At 44.4% G+C, this 17,619-nt stretch overlaps 1 long non-coding RNA gene across 1 annotated transcript; it reads left to right on the top strand.

The window, feature by feature from the left end:
- Positions 1-314: 314 nt before the first annotated feature.
- On the top strand, positions 315-15,150 carry LOC140207475 (uncharacterized). Its single transcript, XR_011888567.1, has 3 exons — positions 315-384; positions 12,111-12,172; positions 15,055-15,150. It is a non-coding gene; the product is annotated as an uncharacterized lncRNA (long non-coding RNA).
- The last annotated feature ends 2,469 nt before the right edge of the window (positions 15,151-17,619 follow it).

Below are 17,619 nucleotides of genomic sequence, written 5' to 3' on the forward strand. Positions count from 1 at the left end.
GGCCGAGCGGTCTCCTCCTACCTCTCAGCGACACATCAGACTCCGGCCGCAGGAGACGCTTCACAAACGCCCCAACTTCCCTCGGAGGGAAATGGAAATAAATCAGAAAGCGGACATTTACTTTGACGGTTGTCCCGCCGTGACGGAAAGTTCGGGAGAAGGAGTCAGCGGGGGTAACGCCCTCTCGGTTAGTCCGCCTCCGCTATTGGTTGGAAGCAGTGATTGACATCGCTTCGCACCAATGGGAATAGAGCAGCGCGTGACTCCTCTGTTGACAGCGGTGGGGGAGGAGCTAGTCACGTGATTAGGTGCCCGGCCGTTAAACCGACCAAGCTCGAGCTCACCAGCGCGCGGGGCACAAAAGGCCCCGGATGATCGGTTGAGGTGAGAAGGGGTCTCCGGGTTGGGGGTCTCACCGGGCGGCGTTTTCAACACCGACTTCGGGTAGTTGCTGTGAGCTCCGGACTCCGTGACCCGCAATCCCGGGACAGTCCTGCTCTCTTCCCTCTCTCTCAGCCCCACCATCCGTACACGGGCCCCGGGGAGCTTCCGGCTGATGAGGGAATGGGAACCGATGGGTCTCTCAGACAGAGCTGAGCTCCAGCTGTCTAAATGCAAGGATCGGGAACTCGGAGAAAGGGAACAAAATCTTTTACATCAGCTGTTGTGAAAATCACCTTTGTTCTGCCTCCAGTCACAAACCAGAGAAAATCTGCAGATGCTGGAAATCCGAGCAACACACACAAATTGCTGGAGGAACTCAGCATTAGTACTCTTTTCCATAGATGCTGCCTGGCCTGCTGAGTTCCCCCAGCATTTTGTGTCTGTTGCTTGTTCCACCCCGTCTTGTTCTGGACTTTTCTACCCGTGAGAACATGATTTTTTAATTTTTTTTAAAGTTTTCTACAAACTACAGTGTCGAAGAAAAAAATCAATAGTGTAAATAGAGGGATCATTGCAATACAGACAAAAATAACAAAAATACACATCTTAACAAATGAGCAAGTCACCCATATTAAAAATGAAAAGTTAGAAAGGAAAGCACCCAACCCTCCCACGATCCAACTCCAAGCCAACCATTATATTATAAGTATAAATATTTAAAAGGACATTTGAGATAAACTTTTATCACCCCAGAACTTTTATTGTAGGAAAAAGAGAAATGAATAATAAAAAAAGCAGCCTGCTAACTAATCAAAGAATCAAAGAAAGCTGGAAATGCAGGATCTGACTATCAAGGGAAGAAAAACCATACACTTGTCAATCCATGTGAGAATTATGAAAATATCCAAGAAAAGGTCCCCACACCTTATGGAACTTTATATCTGAATTAAAAAGTGAATAGTAACCGTATACGCTTATAACAATTACAGCACGGAATCAGGCCATCTCGGCCCTTCTAGTCCATACTGAACTCTTACTCTCACCTCGTCCCGCTGACCTGCACTCAGCCCATAACCCTCCGTTCCTTTCCCGTCCATATATCTGTCCAATTTAAATTTAAACGACAACATCGAACCTGCCTCAACCACTTCTACTGGAAGCTCGTTCCACACAGCTACCACTCTCTGAGTAAAGAAGTTCCCTGTCATGTTACCCCTAAACTTTTGCCCTTTAACTCTCAACTCGTATCCTCTTGTTTGAATCTCCCCCACTCTCAATGGAAAAAGCCTATCCACATTAAATCTATCTATCCCCCTCATAATTTCAAATACCTCTATCAAGTCCCCCGTCAACCTTCTATGCTCCAAAGAATGAAGACCTAACTTGTTCAACCTTTCTCTGTAATTTAGGAGATGAAACCCAGGCAACATTTTAGTAAATCTCCACTTACTCTTACCCAGTTTTATTGACATCTTTCCTATAATTCGGTGACCAGAACTGTACACGATACTCCAAATTTGGCTTTAGCAATGCCTTATAGAATTTCAACATTACATCCCAACTCCTATACTCAATGCTCTGATTTGTAAATGCCAGCATACCAAAAGCTTCCTTCACCACCCTATCCACATGGGATTCCACCTTCAGGGAACTATGCACCATTATTCCTAGATCCCTCTGTTCTACTGCATTCTTCAATGCCCTACCATTTACCATGTATGTCCTATTTTGATTAGTCCTACCAAAATGTAGCACCTCACATTTACCAGCATTAAACTCCATCCGCCATCTTTCAGCCCACTCTTCTAACTGGTCTAAATCTCTTTGCAAGCTTTGAAAACCTGCTTCATTATCCACAACTCCACCTATCTTAGTATCATCTGCATACTTACTAATCCAATTTACCACCCCATCATCCAGATCATTAATATATATGACAAACAACATTGGACCCAGTACAGATCCCTGAGGCACATCACTAGTCACCATCCTCCTATCTGAGACACAGTTATCCACCACTACTCTCTGGCATCTCCCACCAAGCCACTGCTGAATCCATTTTACTACTTTGATATTAATGCCTAACGATTGAATCTTCTTAACTAACCTTCCGTGTGCAACGTTGTCAAAGGCCTTACTGAAGTCCATATAGACAACATCCACCGCTTTACCCTCATCAACTTTCCTAGTAACCTCATCAAAAAGTTCAATAAGATTTGTCAAACATGACCTTCCACGCACAATTCCATGTTACCTGTTCCTAATCAGACCCTGTCTATCCAGATAATTATATATACCATCTCTGAGAATACTTTCCATCAATTTCCCCACCACTGACGTCAAACTCACAGGTCAATAATTGCCAGGTTTACTCTTAGAACCCTTTTTAAACAATGGAACAACATGAGCAATACGCCAATCCTCCGGCACCATCCCCGTTTCCAATGACATTTGAAATATTTCTGTCAGAACCTCTGTTATTTCCACACTAACTTCCCTCAAGGTCCGAGGGAATATCCTGTCCGGACCCAGAGACTTATCCACTTTTATATTCCTTAAAAGCATCAGTACTTCCTCTTCTTTAATCATTATACTTTCCATAACTACCCTTCTTGTTTCCTTTACCTTACACAATTCAATAACTTTCTCCTTGGTGAATACCAAAGAAAAGAAATTGTTCAAAATCTCCCTCATCTCTTTTGGCTCCACACATACCCATCCACTCTGATTCTCTAAGGGATCAATTTTATCCCTCACTATCCTTTTGCTATTAATATCTTTTCAAGATCTAAACAAGACATAATATCCCTGAGCCATTGAACATGGGTACGGGGAACTACATCTCTCCACTTAAGGAGTACTGCACGTCCAGCTAAAAGAGAGACAAAAGACAATGTTCGTCATTTAGCCGGGATCAAATGCTTGTCAGAGTCTCGTGAAATACCAAAAAAGGATCAGGTTCCAAATGACAGGGACATGTTTTGACCCATTCTCTCTGGGTACATAATGATATCAAACACCTTTGCCCTGGGCAACAAGTAGCTTTCACATCACAAATGTGCCAGACTCCAATGAGACAGACTACTGCCCTTCCCTTCATATTCATTGGCATTGCCATCACTGAGTTCACCACCGTCAGTCACCTGGGGGAGGGTTCAGGGGAAATATTTATGTACAATACAGAAACTGGTGTTACCTGTGTGTATTGTGGTGATGCAAAAGTTGCTGGAGGATTTGCAAGTGGGAAGAAGTGGAGTGATATTTGGAAATCTTGACTTTTTGAAGCATAATTTAGCAAGCAAATGATATATTGATGATGTGCAAAAGCTCTGGTGAGAAAATCCTTCATTACCCGTTACAGGCCTGCTACAGAGGTTGTGTGAGAGTGCAGATGAATTCGATCAAACCCAGAGGACATCAAAGTTCTTATCAAGAGTGATTTGCTAGCTGTTGAAATGAATATCTCTCTATATAAAATTCACTGTGCACATGTTGTCACTGAGTAAAAAAATGGACAGTACAAGATTTATGTGTATACAGGTCATTACAAATTAGAGGGGACACTGGTGGGAAGGTGGGGAGACCTCCAGTGTCCCTGATACCCTCACCTACAAGATGTGCATCCAGCTGCAGCTTGTAACCCTGCACTTTAAGGAGTTGGAGCTTGAAATGGATGAATTCTGGATCATCCAGGAGTTGGAGGGGGTGATAGATATGAAATGAAGAGAGGTGAGTTGCACCCAAGGTGCAGGACACAGGAAACTGAGTCAGAGTGAGGAAGGAGAATGAGTTTAACTAGCCATCGCAGAGTACTCTTGTGGGCATCCCACACAACAGCGGGTGGGCCACTTTAAAAACTGTTGGGGGGCATTACCTGGCAGAGGAAAGTCAAAGGGGTGATAGGGATCAGTTAGGGGAACAGAACAAGAGGGACTAATATCCTAGTGGTAAGGCTCGCTAGTGCTGGTGTGGGGAGAGGGTGATGTGGTTAAAATAAGTTGTAGGGGAAATGGGAGCCAGAATGACAGAACAGATAGTGGGGAGGGTGAAATGAATTGAATTGACTTTAATACATACATCCTTCATATACGTGAGGAGTACAAATCTTTACGTTACATCTCTGTCTAAATGTTCAGTGTGTAATTTATAGTAATTTATAATAAATAGTTTGTACACAGGACAGTCAATATAACATAGAAATTCAATTGTATCAGCATGAATTAATCGGTCTGATGGCCTGGTGGAAGATGATGTCCCGGAGCCTGTTGGTCCTTTTGCTGTGGTACCGTTTCCTGGATGGGAGCAGCAGGAACAGTTTGTGGTTGTGGTGAATTGGGTCCCCAATATCCTTTGGGCCCTTTTTACACACTTGTCTCTGTAAATGTCCTGAATAGTGGGAAGTTCACATCTACAGATGTGCTGGGCTGTCCACACCACTCTCTGCAGGTTCCTGTGATTAAGGGAAGTACAGTTCCCATACCAGGCAGCGATGCAGCCGGTCAGGATGCTCTCAATTGTGTTCCAGTAGAAAGTTCTTAGGATTTGGGTCCCCATCCCAAACTTCTTCAACCGTCTGAGGTGAAAGAGATGCTGTTGTGCTTTTTTCACAACACAGCCGGTATGTACAGACCATATGAGATCCTCGGTGATGTTTATGCCGAGGAACTTAAAGCTGTTCACCCTCTCAACCCCAGATCCACTGATGTCAATAGGGGTTAGCCTGTCTCCATTCCTCCTGTCGTCCACAATCAGCTCCTTTGTTTTTGTGACAATGAGGGAGAGTTTGTTTTCTTGACACCAGTCAGATGTTGTTCGGACCTCAGATAGAGTCAGCAATCAAATGGTTGAGCATGGGGCGATGAATATGCTGAGCTGTGTATATCACAATGCAAGAAGCATCGTAGGAAATCCAGATGAGCTCAGGACAGAAAATTATGATATTGTAGTCATTATTGGGACTTGGTTGCACCCAATAGTCTGAAGGATTTAGAGGAACAAATTTCTACAGAGATCAAGGACAATGCCAAGAAACAAAGGTTGATTCAGTAAGTGATTTTAATTTTCCATATATTGACTGGGACTCCCATACTGTAAAAGGACTAGATGGGGTAGAGTTTGTCAAATGTGCTCTTATTCAGTATGCAGAATTCCTGATGTAGGAGTGTCCAATAATCTGTTAGTAAATGATCCAGGGCTGGTGACAGAAATTAGTGATCATAATGCCATGAGATTCAAAGTAAATATGGAAAAAAAGAGGTCTGGACCACGGGTTGAGATTCTAAATTGGAGAAGGGTCAATTCTGAAGGTTTCAGAAAGGATCTGACAAGTGTGGTTTGGGACAGGCTGTTTTCTGGCAAAGGAGTACTTGGTAAGTGGGAGGCCTTCAGAAGTGAAGTTTGAGGGAGTAGAGTTTGTATGTGCCTGACAAAATAAAAGTTGAAGGGTAACTGGTGCAGGGAGACTTGGTTTTCAAGCGATATTGAGGCCTGGGATATTTTGTTCCTCTGTTGTGGTACAGCCAAGGCTCAGGACTACAGTATCATAATTCCACGCCCTGAGCTCACTTGACATTTTTTTTTTGTCGTCTTCTGTTGGTTTCTAAAAGCTTCCCAATAGTTTTTGTTCTTTTTTTTTTGCCCTTTCTTTGGCTTTTATGTTGGCTGTGGCTTCTCATTGAGCCTTTTTTAAATTTATATAGATTTCTCTGAAAATAAAGCTTCCCTCCAGAATTTCCAAAGGAAGACACCAGTTGTCTAATATTCCAATACAAATTAAATGGGGAGCCTGTTTATTTTTGTCATGTACCGAAATTCTTGTATTCGGTATCATGCACGCAGATCAATACATTACAGCAGTACATTAAGGTGAAACAGGGTAAATCAATAACAGAGTGGAACAAATCGTTATGGTTACAGAGAAACTGCGGTGCAGCTAGATATGTGCGATTTAGACTCTGAGGTCCATGTCATCACACTGGGAAACATTCAGTTTGCTTATAACAGCAGAATGGAAACTGCCCTTGGGCCTGTTGCTATGTTTCTGTTCCATTTAATCTTCGCCCCTATGGGAGGGTGAGAAGTGACAATGTCCAGGGTTGTGGGGATCTTTCATTGTGTTGGCTGCTTTGCTGAGGCCGCAGGCAGTACAGACAGAGTCCATGAAGAGGAGACTTGTTTCTCTGATGTGGTCAGCTGTGTCACCGTTCTCTGCTGCCTTCTTTCTAGCATGTATCTCATCAGCTGATTGGTATACGTATATCCACAACATTTCTTCAAACCGTTGTCTTCATTGTGAAGTATTGTCTTCCACCTCGTACCTCATTGAGTTTTCCAGGAATTGCTTTTTGTTGGCTGGAACTACTAGAGGTTTAACTGAGTCAACAGGAGGCAGGGTAAAAAGAGCCATTACAACTTTAATTTCTCTGTTACAAAATGGCTGCAGTGTTAATCTTTGTCACAGTATAGATTATAGCGTATGATGTCGAGTTTGTTATTTCCTTTTTCAGTTATCTTTTGGTGAGTTACTTCCTCCGTTTCCGCAGTAACAACTGGCCAGAACTGTAACAGGAGTTGCACAGTTTTATCGCTGTTTTTTCACTGCCTCTGAGCATCGAGTCAGTGGCCTTGGGAGCAAATGCAGCAGAATGATAGTGGGAGGAAAGGATGCTGTGAGCATTGACTGTATGGAAAGTATTACACCAGGGTCAGAGTGGACTGAGAGGAACAAGTTAATGGTTGTGGGGATGTCATTTGCCCCAATCTGCTGAACAGTTTCGGGTGCCCCAGACATTTCTGCAAATAGTTTATATCTGTGTATTAAATAGAGAGGAAATACTACTGCTGCTGGAAACTTAAATGTAGGAAACGCTCAGCAAGTCCACAGCATCTTGAATAGCCCCAAGTTGTGAAATTGGGTCCCAGCATTTTATGTTGCATAATTTGGCATTATAAACATTTTATTCCTGCTACACTGAGGGAATCATGGCAGCCAAAAGTGCAGGGCGGGATCCCACACAGCAACGACATACTGATCAAATGTGCTCGGTTTAGCTGCTGGAGACAAGCTGAAGTTTATCCGCATCCTCTCACAATCTACAGACCGGGGAACCAGACGGAGCCTCAGCCACCTTAGTTTATGAATAGAAATATCAAGAAAACCATGACAAATCGCCGGCACCTAACCAGTTCCCCTCTACCACCACTCTCCTCCGTCTAGTGGAATTAGTCCTTACTCTTAATAATTTCTCCTTTGGCTCCTCCCACTTCCTCCAAACTAAAGATGTAGCTATGGGCACCCGTATGGGTCCTAGCTATGCCTGCATTTCTGTTGGGTTTGTGGAACAATCTATGTTCCAAATCTATTCTGGTATCTGTCCCCCGCTTTTCCTTCGCAACATCAATGACTGCATTGGCACTGCTTCCTGCACGCATGCAGAACTCGTTGACTTTATTTATTTTGCCTCCAACTTTCACCCTGCCCTCAAGTTTACCTGGTCCATTTCCGACAACTCTCTCCCCCTTCCAGATCTTTCTGTGTCTGTCTCTGGAGACAGCTTATCCACTGAAATCTACTATAAGCCTACGGACTCTCACAGCTATCTGGACTATTCCTCTTCTCACCCTGTCTCTTGCAAAAATGCCATCCCTTTCTCGCAATTCCTCTGTCTCCGCCGCATCTGCTCTCAGGATGAGGCTTTTCATTCTAGGACGAGGGAGATGTCTTCCTTTTTTAAAGAAAAGAGCTTTCCTTCCTCCACCATCACCTCTGCTCTCAAACGCATCTCCCCCATTTCACGCACATCTGCTCTCACCCCATCCTCCTGCTACCCTACTAGGAATAGGGTTCCCCTTGTCCTCACCTACCACCCCACCAGCTGCCGTGTACAACATATAATTCTCGGGAAATTCCGCCACCTCCAATGTGATCCCACCACCAAGCATATCTTCCCCTCTCCCCGTCTGCTTTCCACGGCAATCGCTCCCTACGCGACACCCTTGTCCATTCATCACCCCATCCATTACCACTGATCTCCCTTCCGGCACTGATCCCTGGAAGCGGAACAAGTGCTACACGTGCCTTTACACTTCCTCCTTCACCACCATTCAGGGCCCCAGTCAGTCATTCCAGGTGAGGCGACACTTCACCTGTGAGTCGGCTGGGGTGATATACTGCGTCCGGTGCTCCCAATACGGCCTTCTATACATTGGTGAGATACGACGCAGGCTGGGAGACCGTTTCGCTGAACACCTACGCTCTGTCCGCCAGAGAAAGTAGGATCTCCCAGTGGCCACACAGTTTTATTCCACGTACCATTCCCATTCTGACATGTCTATGCACGGCCTCCTCTACTGTCGAGATGAAGCCACACTCAGGTTGGAGGTTATATTCCGTCTGGATAGCCTCCAACCTGATGGCATGAACATTGACTTCACTAACTTCCGTTAATGCCCCACCTCCCCTTCATACCCAATCCGTTATCTATTTATCTATCTATCTATGTATCTATATTTATTTATTTGTTTGTGTGTTTGTTTGTTTATTTATTTATTATATATTTTTTTCTCTCTCTCTCTCCTTTTTCTCCCTCTGTCCCTCTCACTATACCCCTTGCCCATCCTCTAGGCTGTCCCGCTCCCCCTTTCTTTCTCCCTAGGCCTCCCGTCCCATGATCCTCTCATATCCCTTTTGGCAATCAACTTTCCAGCTCGAAGCTCCATCCCACCGCTTCTTGTCTTCTCCTATCATTCCGGATCTTCCCCTCCCCCCAACCTTCAAATCTCTTACTATCCCTTCTTTCAATTAGTCCTGACGAAGGGTGTCGGCCCGAATCGTCGACTGTAGCTCTTCCTATAGATGCTGCCTGGTCTGCTACGTTCACCAGAATTTTTGTAGGTATGTTGCTTAAAATTCCAGTATCTGCAGATTTCCTCGTGTTGGCAACAAAGCATTGCAATGTTGTGGGTTATTACATTAGAAAAGAGTCTCTGGGAATATGGAATGAGAAGTATACTGGCTTCCGTCCACTTGCTAACTATATAGTTGTTTACTGGAAATTTCTCAGTCTGCGATAAAGCTGAGGATCGGGGCGATAGGACATCGGTTGTGGGGATATCAGCGAATGCAGCACACAGTGGGACGTCATGTCTGTCGGGTATTTTGGCACTTCAGAATTAGATAACTGCTTTGACCGGGCTCGATGACAGGAAGCCGAGGGTGATGACTGAAGGTGGATTTAGCGAGTGGAGGCCTGTGACGAGTGGGATGTGTAATTACCATACTTAAACATGATGAAAGCTTGCAAATGCTGAAAATCCAAAACAACACACACAAAATGCTGGAGAAATTCAGCACAACAGGCAGACCACGAGTCTTTTTGGACCACGAGCCTTTTTCATTACTGAGGAGGAGGGGGAAGATATCTGAATAGAAAGGTCGGGGAGGAGAGAGAAGCGACCTGGAAGGTGATAGCTGAATTCAGGTGATGGGTAGGTCAAGGGCTGGAGAAGAAAGAATCAGAGAGTTGTCAATAGGATAAAGGGAAAGAGGGGATCCAGGAGGAAGTAATAGGCTGGTGAGCAGAAATGAAAGTTCAGAGTGGGGAATAGAGAAGTGTGTGTGTGGAGGGGGTGGGGGGATTGTTTACTGGAAGGATAATTCAATATTCATGCAATCGGGTTGGAGGGTACCCAGATGGAATATAAAGGTGTTGCTCCTCCACTCTGAGGGTGGTCTAATCTTGGCACAAGAGGAGGCCATCGATCGAGACTTCGGAATGGGAATAAGAATTAAATTGTTTGACCACTGCGAAGTCCCCCATGTGCCAGATAATACAGAGATGCTCAACAAAACGGAATCCTAGTTTATGGCGGCACTCACCAATGTAAATGAGTCCGCATCGGGAGCACGGGACACAATAGATGATCCCAGCAGATTCGCAGGTGAAGTGTTGCCTCACTTGGAAGGACTGTTCCGGGTTCTGAATGGATGTGAGGGAGGAGGTGTACGGGTAGGTGTAGTACTCAGGCCGTATGTAGGGATAAGTATCTGGAAGAAGATTAGTGAGGAGGGATGAATGATCAAGGAAATTGTGGAGCGAGTGATCCCTGTTGACCCCTGTTTGTGACATCCGAAACAGATTTGCACAGATTTGCTTAAATGCAATCCTTACATTCATTAGTTATCTCTACATTGCAATATAAACATGATATATTCCAGACAGTGAATGCTCAAGGCATCCGGGCCTCCACGCCGGCTCCTGAGGCCACTGAGGGGTAGTGACCAGAGAGTGATAAAAAATGTTCAACACTCTGCAGCTCTGGTGGGCTGTTACCCTGGTGATGGAGGAAGTGGCTCAGCAGAACCAACTGAAAATAGGAAATAAAGAACTCAACCTCACATGCTCTGAGTTTTATTATGACAACGATGAATACTGAGCTCTCAGTCATTTTGTAATGGGCAGGCTAAAATTGCAATGGCTGTTTTAACCCTGTCTCGAGGTGTATCCATTAAATCTGTTGGTATTTACATTTCTACAGAACTTCCAGCAGTGCAGAAACTGGTCCAAAATCAAAACACATTGTTCGATGCGGCCGGTCTGTTCCAAATGTCACTATAGGATATTTACATAAGGACATCACACAATGCATTGTGGTGATAACCATTAAGTGTTCTTCTTTGTTCAATTAAGTGGTTAAAAATTCCATTATATTCTTGCGTCTGCAAATACCCTATAACCTCGATCAAACCCTGGCATTGATACAGGTGATATTCAGATCCTGCTACTGCACAGAAGGATGGAAGAGAAGGTCCCCAGATACAACTGAATAGATTGAGGTTGTGACTCAGATCCTACACTCCCCTACTGTTGAAAACATCTTGCCCCTTTCGCACTATCCAGTCCTCGGGATTTCATTCACGTTTCTGTTCCCAGAGTCGCCACCCCTCCATTGCGAACAGGCCCAGAGACACCAAATGCCACTCATACATAAAACCTTTCATTCCAGAATCACTCTTGTGAAACTGTTATGTACACATTTCCATGAATAGCAGACAAGCTGGTTGCAGGATAATCTATTGATTCCTTGGAGCGCAGGAGAATGAGGGGGGAGATGCTAGCAGGGGTTCCCAGACATTTTTTTTTGTCATGGACCCCTACCATTTACGGGAGGATCTGTGGACCCCAGGTTGGGAACCCCTGTTGGAGGTAAACAAACCTATGATGGTGTAAATAGGGTGAATGTTGGCAGGCTTTTGCGCTTCATGTTCAGTGTGGTCATAGGCTTAGAGTAAAAAGTGAAATATCTAAAGGGAATCGAAGTAGGAACTATTTCACTCAGAGGGTGGCACGAATGCGGATGCAGGTTTCAAATGCAGTATTTAGGAGACGTTTGCATGTGTACATGGATGAAGGAGGTATCGAGGGATATGGTCTGGGTGCATGTGGATGGGTTCAGGCAGAGGAAGGCACAGACTAGATGGGCCGAAAGCCCTCTTTCTGTGCTGAAAGGGAACGAATTTAAATTGAACGTCCTACACAAGTCTATTTCCCAGGAGACTTAAATCATTTCAACGTAATGTTTGAAAATGCTGCAAATACAAGAAACACTACAGATAAAGAGGATAAAAGTTAATGCTTCAGCTCCAACTCCCTGTGTCGGAATGGTTTCAAACATTTTCGGATCTGATTTCAGGTCTCGAACAACTTGAATATTTCTTTATTTTCCAGCTGCTCAAAGACAGGCGACAGGAGCGGGAACTTCCAGACACGGTGAAAATACTGAACCCGAGGTAGATAACCAACGATGCAAACACTACACAGCCTGTTCCAGATACTCATTCGCTCTGTGTACTGATATTACCTCTCAGGTCTCTCTGATCTCTACGCTCGTTTGTATCTGTGCCCTTTGACTTTGGGCTCCCCAACCCTGGGGAACAATCCTTGGTCTATTTGACTGGGCATCAATGGCATTGCAGACTGCGTTAGGGAAAATAGCTTTGACTGTACCAGTGATGCCCCCCATGCTCTAAACGATGCTTGACCTACCTGCCGCATTTTATACATTATTTCATATTTACACCAGCTACATTTCTTTTAATGTTTCCATGGTACTTTCGCCGTCCCCATCGCTCTCCACACCCCAACCCGTCTCAGAGTTATGGGTTCGATTTCCATCCCCATCTGACACACAATTCAGACCTGAATGGATATTGTGCAAGTTTCATTCAACCAAATTCTATGTTCATAAACACTAATTTCTATTCACATTCCTCTGGGGCCTCACTGGACAGGAACACTGAAACATCAAGTGAGAAACAGCAGAAGTTGGCTAGTCAGCCCCTCCAACCATCAACAAGATGACGGCTGCTCTTCCATCTCAGCCATACGTTCCTGCCCAATCTTCATTTCCTCGATCCCTTCAGTCTGCACACATCTGCCGACCTGTTTCATGTCAAGGCGATCAGTGATCATCATCGTCCTCCAGGGATCAGTCTGCTGAATCTCTAAAACAAATACTCTCTAATCTCCTTGATAATCCTCCATGGAATTAAAATCCATCTTCGGCAACCCCGTGTTGCCCCAACTACTCACCTCCTACCCATCATTATTTCCACCTTCCCACCTCCCCCTCACCTGGATCCACCTCTCACTCCCCAGCTCTTGCCCCATCCCCACCCCTCACCTCTTTTCTCGGACTATTTCCCGTCCACTCTCAGTCCAGAGGGAGGGTCTCGGCCCGAAATGTTGACGGTCCATTTCCCTCCACAGATGCTGCCCGACCCACTGAGTTCCTCCGGCAGTTTGTTCTTTGGTCTACATAACGAAATGTGTTAGTATGGGGAGCAGAATTTTAACACCATATTCCAGATATAATCTCAATAAAGCCTAAACAATTGTTACAGTAATTACCACACTTAAATATGAGAAAGCCTGCAAACGCTAGAAATCCAAACAATACACACAAAATACTGGAGGAACTCAACACATCAGGCAGTATCTATGGAAAAGAGTAAACCGTCGACATTTCAGGCAAAGAGCCTTCCTCATTACTGAGGAGGAGGGGGAAGATATCTGAATAAAAAGGTAAGGGAGGGGAGAGAGGCGAGCTGGAAGGTGTCAGGTGAAGGCAACTGTAGGACAGGTCAAGGGCTGGAGATGAAAGAATCAGAGACTTGTCAATAGGAGAAAGGGAAGCGGTGGTGGGGGGGGGGGGGAGGATCCAGGGAGAAATAATAGTTTCGTGAGGGTAAGTTAAAGTTCAGATTGGGGAATAGAGGAGTTTTTTTTGGGGGAGGATGGGAATTGTTTACTGCAAGGATAATTTAATATTCATTCAATCATTTTGGAGGGTACCCAGATGGAATATAAGGTGTTGCTCCTCCACTCTGAGGGTGGTCTCATCTTGGCACAAGAGGAGGCCACCGATCGAGATGTGGGAATAGGAATCAGAATTAAATTGTTTGACCACTGCGAAGTCCCCCATGTGCCAGATAATACAGAGATGCTCAACAAAATGGAATCCTAGTTTATGGCGGCACTCACCAATGTAAATGAGTCCGCATCGGGAGCACGGGACACAATAGATAAGCCCAGCAGATTCACAGGTGAAGTGTTGCCTCACCTGGAAGGACTGTTTTGTGTCTGAGTGGAGGTGAGGGAGGAGGTGTCCGGGTAGGTGTAGTACTTAGGCCGCTTGCAGGGATAAGTGGATGGAGGGAGATTAGAGAGGAGGGATGAATGAACAAGGGAATTGTGGAGGGAGTGATCCCTGTTGAAGGAAGAAGGCGGTAGCGAGCGAGGAAGGTAAGGATATGTTTAGATGTAATATCTCTTTGGATAACACTGTGCCAGTTCTGTAATCCAGAAGTCCCATCCCAGGATTATAGCCCAAGCACCAACACTCCCAGGACTCTTTCCTGTTGGTAATATTCAGCAGTGTCTCGTGTAATCCCACTTCTAAAATTAACACTCCGCTCCATCCCATAACAGGGCTAGAACCCGATAATGATTTAACCGGGTGGGGAACCCGGACCATGGGTCACCAGTGGGTGGGAATATATTTTAACTTGTCTTCAGCAGGTGAGTTGAGCACATATGTTTATTAACTTATTGCGGAGCGGGACCTGGATCAGTGCAATTCACCGTCACATCTCCCACAGTGAAACAATAAGAAAATGCTTTTAATATAAAATTGAAAATAAATCACTGGAAACTCAGTACAGGTTTTTGCCATTGTTATGCACAAATATTGCTGACTGCGAGATGTTTGTGACATCCTGAAGAGATTTGCGTAAATGCAATCCCTACATTAATTCGTTATCTCTTTATTGCAATAGAAACATCATATATTCCGTACAGTGAATGCTCAAGGCATCCAGACATCCACACCGGTTTCTGAGGTCACTGAGGGGCGGTGACCAGAGAGTGATAAAATGTTCAACACTCCTTGCAGCTCTGGTGGGCTGTTACCCTGGTGATGGGGGAAGTGGCTCAGCAGAACTAACTGCAAATAGGAAATAAGGATCAACTCACATGCTCTGAGTTTCATTATGACAAAGATGAATACTGAACCCTCAGCCATTTTGTAATGGGGAAGCTAAGATTCCAATGTCTGTTTTAACCCTGTCTCGAGGTGCATCCAGTAAATCTGTTGGTATTTCCATCTCTACAGAACTTCCAGTAGTGCAGAAGCTGTTCCAAAATCAAATCCACGTTGTTGGATGCGGCCTATCCACTCCAGATGGCAACTATGGGATATTTACAAAAGATGTCACACAATGCTTCATGTTGATAACCATAAAGTTTAATTGTTTGTTCAATTAAGTGGTTAAAATGCCATTATATTCTTGAGTCTGCAAATAGCTTATATCAATGATCGACCGCAGGCATTGATACAGGTTCAATTCAGATCTGGCTACTGGACAGAATGATGGAAGGGAAGGTCCCCAGGTGCAATTGAATGGATTGAAATTGTGACCTCAGTTACTAGACTCCCCTGCTGTTGAAAACATCTTGTCCCTATCCACTCTATCTAGACCTCAGGAGTTCATTGGGGTTCCTGTTCCGAGAGTCACCACCCCTCCATTGAGAACAGGCCCAGAAACACCAAATGCTCCTCATACATAAAACTTTTTATTCCAGAATCACTCTTGTGAACTTTGTAAACAACAACTGTAATGGGCGCTTTTCCAGGGATACAGACAATTTGGTGGCAGAATAATTTATTGAGCCAAATACTTCTCACTGCCCAATTAACTGTCAGAAAAGATCAGCGTGCTATCTAGACAAGGAACCGAAAGGGATGGGGTAGATCTTCAATACCTTTTGTTTGCCTGTATTTACTTGGGAGAGAGATACAGAGAATATAGAAATCGGGAAAAGTTAATCTTGTTATGGATTGTATACAGATTGCGGAACAGGTGCTTGCTGAATTAGAAAAGTTAAATCCCCAGGGCCTGACAAAGTGTACCTCGGACCCTGTGGGAGGCCAGTGCAGAAACTGCTCGAACACTGGCAGAGACATTTAAAATGTACAGAGCTATGAGTGATATGCCAGAGGATGGGAGGATAGCTGGTTTTGCTCATTTAGGCCAGAGAGGCTCGAAAGGTAAGAAGGGATATTATAGGCACGTGATCCTGACATCAGTCTTGGGTCTGTCATTGGATCCTGACGTCAGTCTTGGGTCTGTCATTGGATCCTGACATCAGTCTTGGGTATGTCATTGGAAGGTATTTTAATAAACAGAATTTATAAAATTTCGAAAGACCGGGCCTGATGAGAGACAGTCAGCCTGACAGGTCATGTCTAATCAAATTATTCAAATATTTGAGGAAGTTATCAAGAAGTTTGATGAAGGTAATGTGGGTGTCATTGCCTACATTGATATTAACAGGGCGTTTGAAAAAAGTTCTGTATGGGAGGCTGGTCCAAAAGGGAAAGGTCCTTAGAATTCAGGATGAAGCGAGTGCAGAAGCCAGAGAGTGCTTGCAAATGGTTGTCTCTCCGAACGTAGGCATGAGACTCGCGGGGTGCTGCAGGTATTGATATTAATGAGTTAGATAACAGATGGAAATGCGGCAAGCTGGAGCAGAAAATATGTGAATGGTCCCCGACGTTATAAGTTTGACTTTAACCTCACAATGTAACTTGTTACGACCTTGCACCACATGGCTACCTGCTCTTTAGTTTCTCTGGAACCATAATGCTTTGTTACACTCTGTTATTGTTTACTTTATATCACCTGAATGTCCTGTTGTGCTCTATTGATCTGTATGGATGAGATGCTAAACAGGGTTTTCATTGCACCTCTGTACTTGAGAATAATAAGCAGGTTTCCTATTTGAATTGTGTGGAGATTATGGACAGGCTGGGCCCAAAATTCAAAAAAAAAAAAACAATAACAACTGAGTTGCAAAGAGGGTTGCAGTGGTTGTGCAATTTCCTTACAGGTTAATATACAGGTTTAGTTGATGGTGGAGAAGGCAAATGCGATCTTTGCATTCATTTGAAGAGGACTGTAATATAAAAGAAAGGATGGACTGTTGACAATTTATAAAGTCCTGATGAGGCAACCCTTAGAGTATTCTTAGCAGGTTTGAGCCCCTAACATGAGAAAAATGTGTTAAAAATGGAGAGGGTTAAAAGGCGGTTCAGGAAAATGATTCCAGGTTTGATTTCAAAGAAGGTGTTCCCGTGATGTACTATTCTATGTTCCATGGGATGTTCTATCTCCATTCGACCATACCATATAGGAGCAGAATTAGGCCATTTAGCCCATCGAGTCTACTCCACAATTTCATTATGTCTGATCCAAGTTTCCTGTCATTCCCAGTCTCCTACCTTTTCACCACACCCTTTCATGGCCTGATCAATCAGCGATCTATCAACCTGTGTCTGAAATATACACAAAGATTTGGTCACAACAGCTACCTGTGGGGGAAAAATAAACTTCCACAGATTCGACATTCCATGGCAAAATAAATTCCTGCTCACACCGTTCTGATAGGACGCCCCTCTATTTTGGGGTAGAGTCATCTGCTCATAGACTCTGCTACCAGAGGAACCATCATCTCCACATAAACTCTGTCAAGGCTTTGCACCAGTCGATAGGTTTCAATACGGTCACCCTCCCTTCCTCGGAATTCCAGTGAACACTGGCCCAGAGCCATTAAACGCTGTTCATATGACAAGCCAATCAATCGTGGAAGCATTTCCGTGAGCAGCCTTTGAACCCCA

Source organism: Mobula birostris, chromosome 13, assembly GCF_030028105.1.
Source record: "Mobula birostris isolate sMobBir1 chromosome 13, sMobBir1.hap1, whole genome shotgun sequence".
Classification (NCBI taxonomy): Eukaryota; Metazoa; Chordata; class Chondrichthyes; order Myliobatiformes; family Myliobatidae; genus Mobula; species Mobula birostris.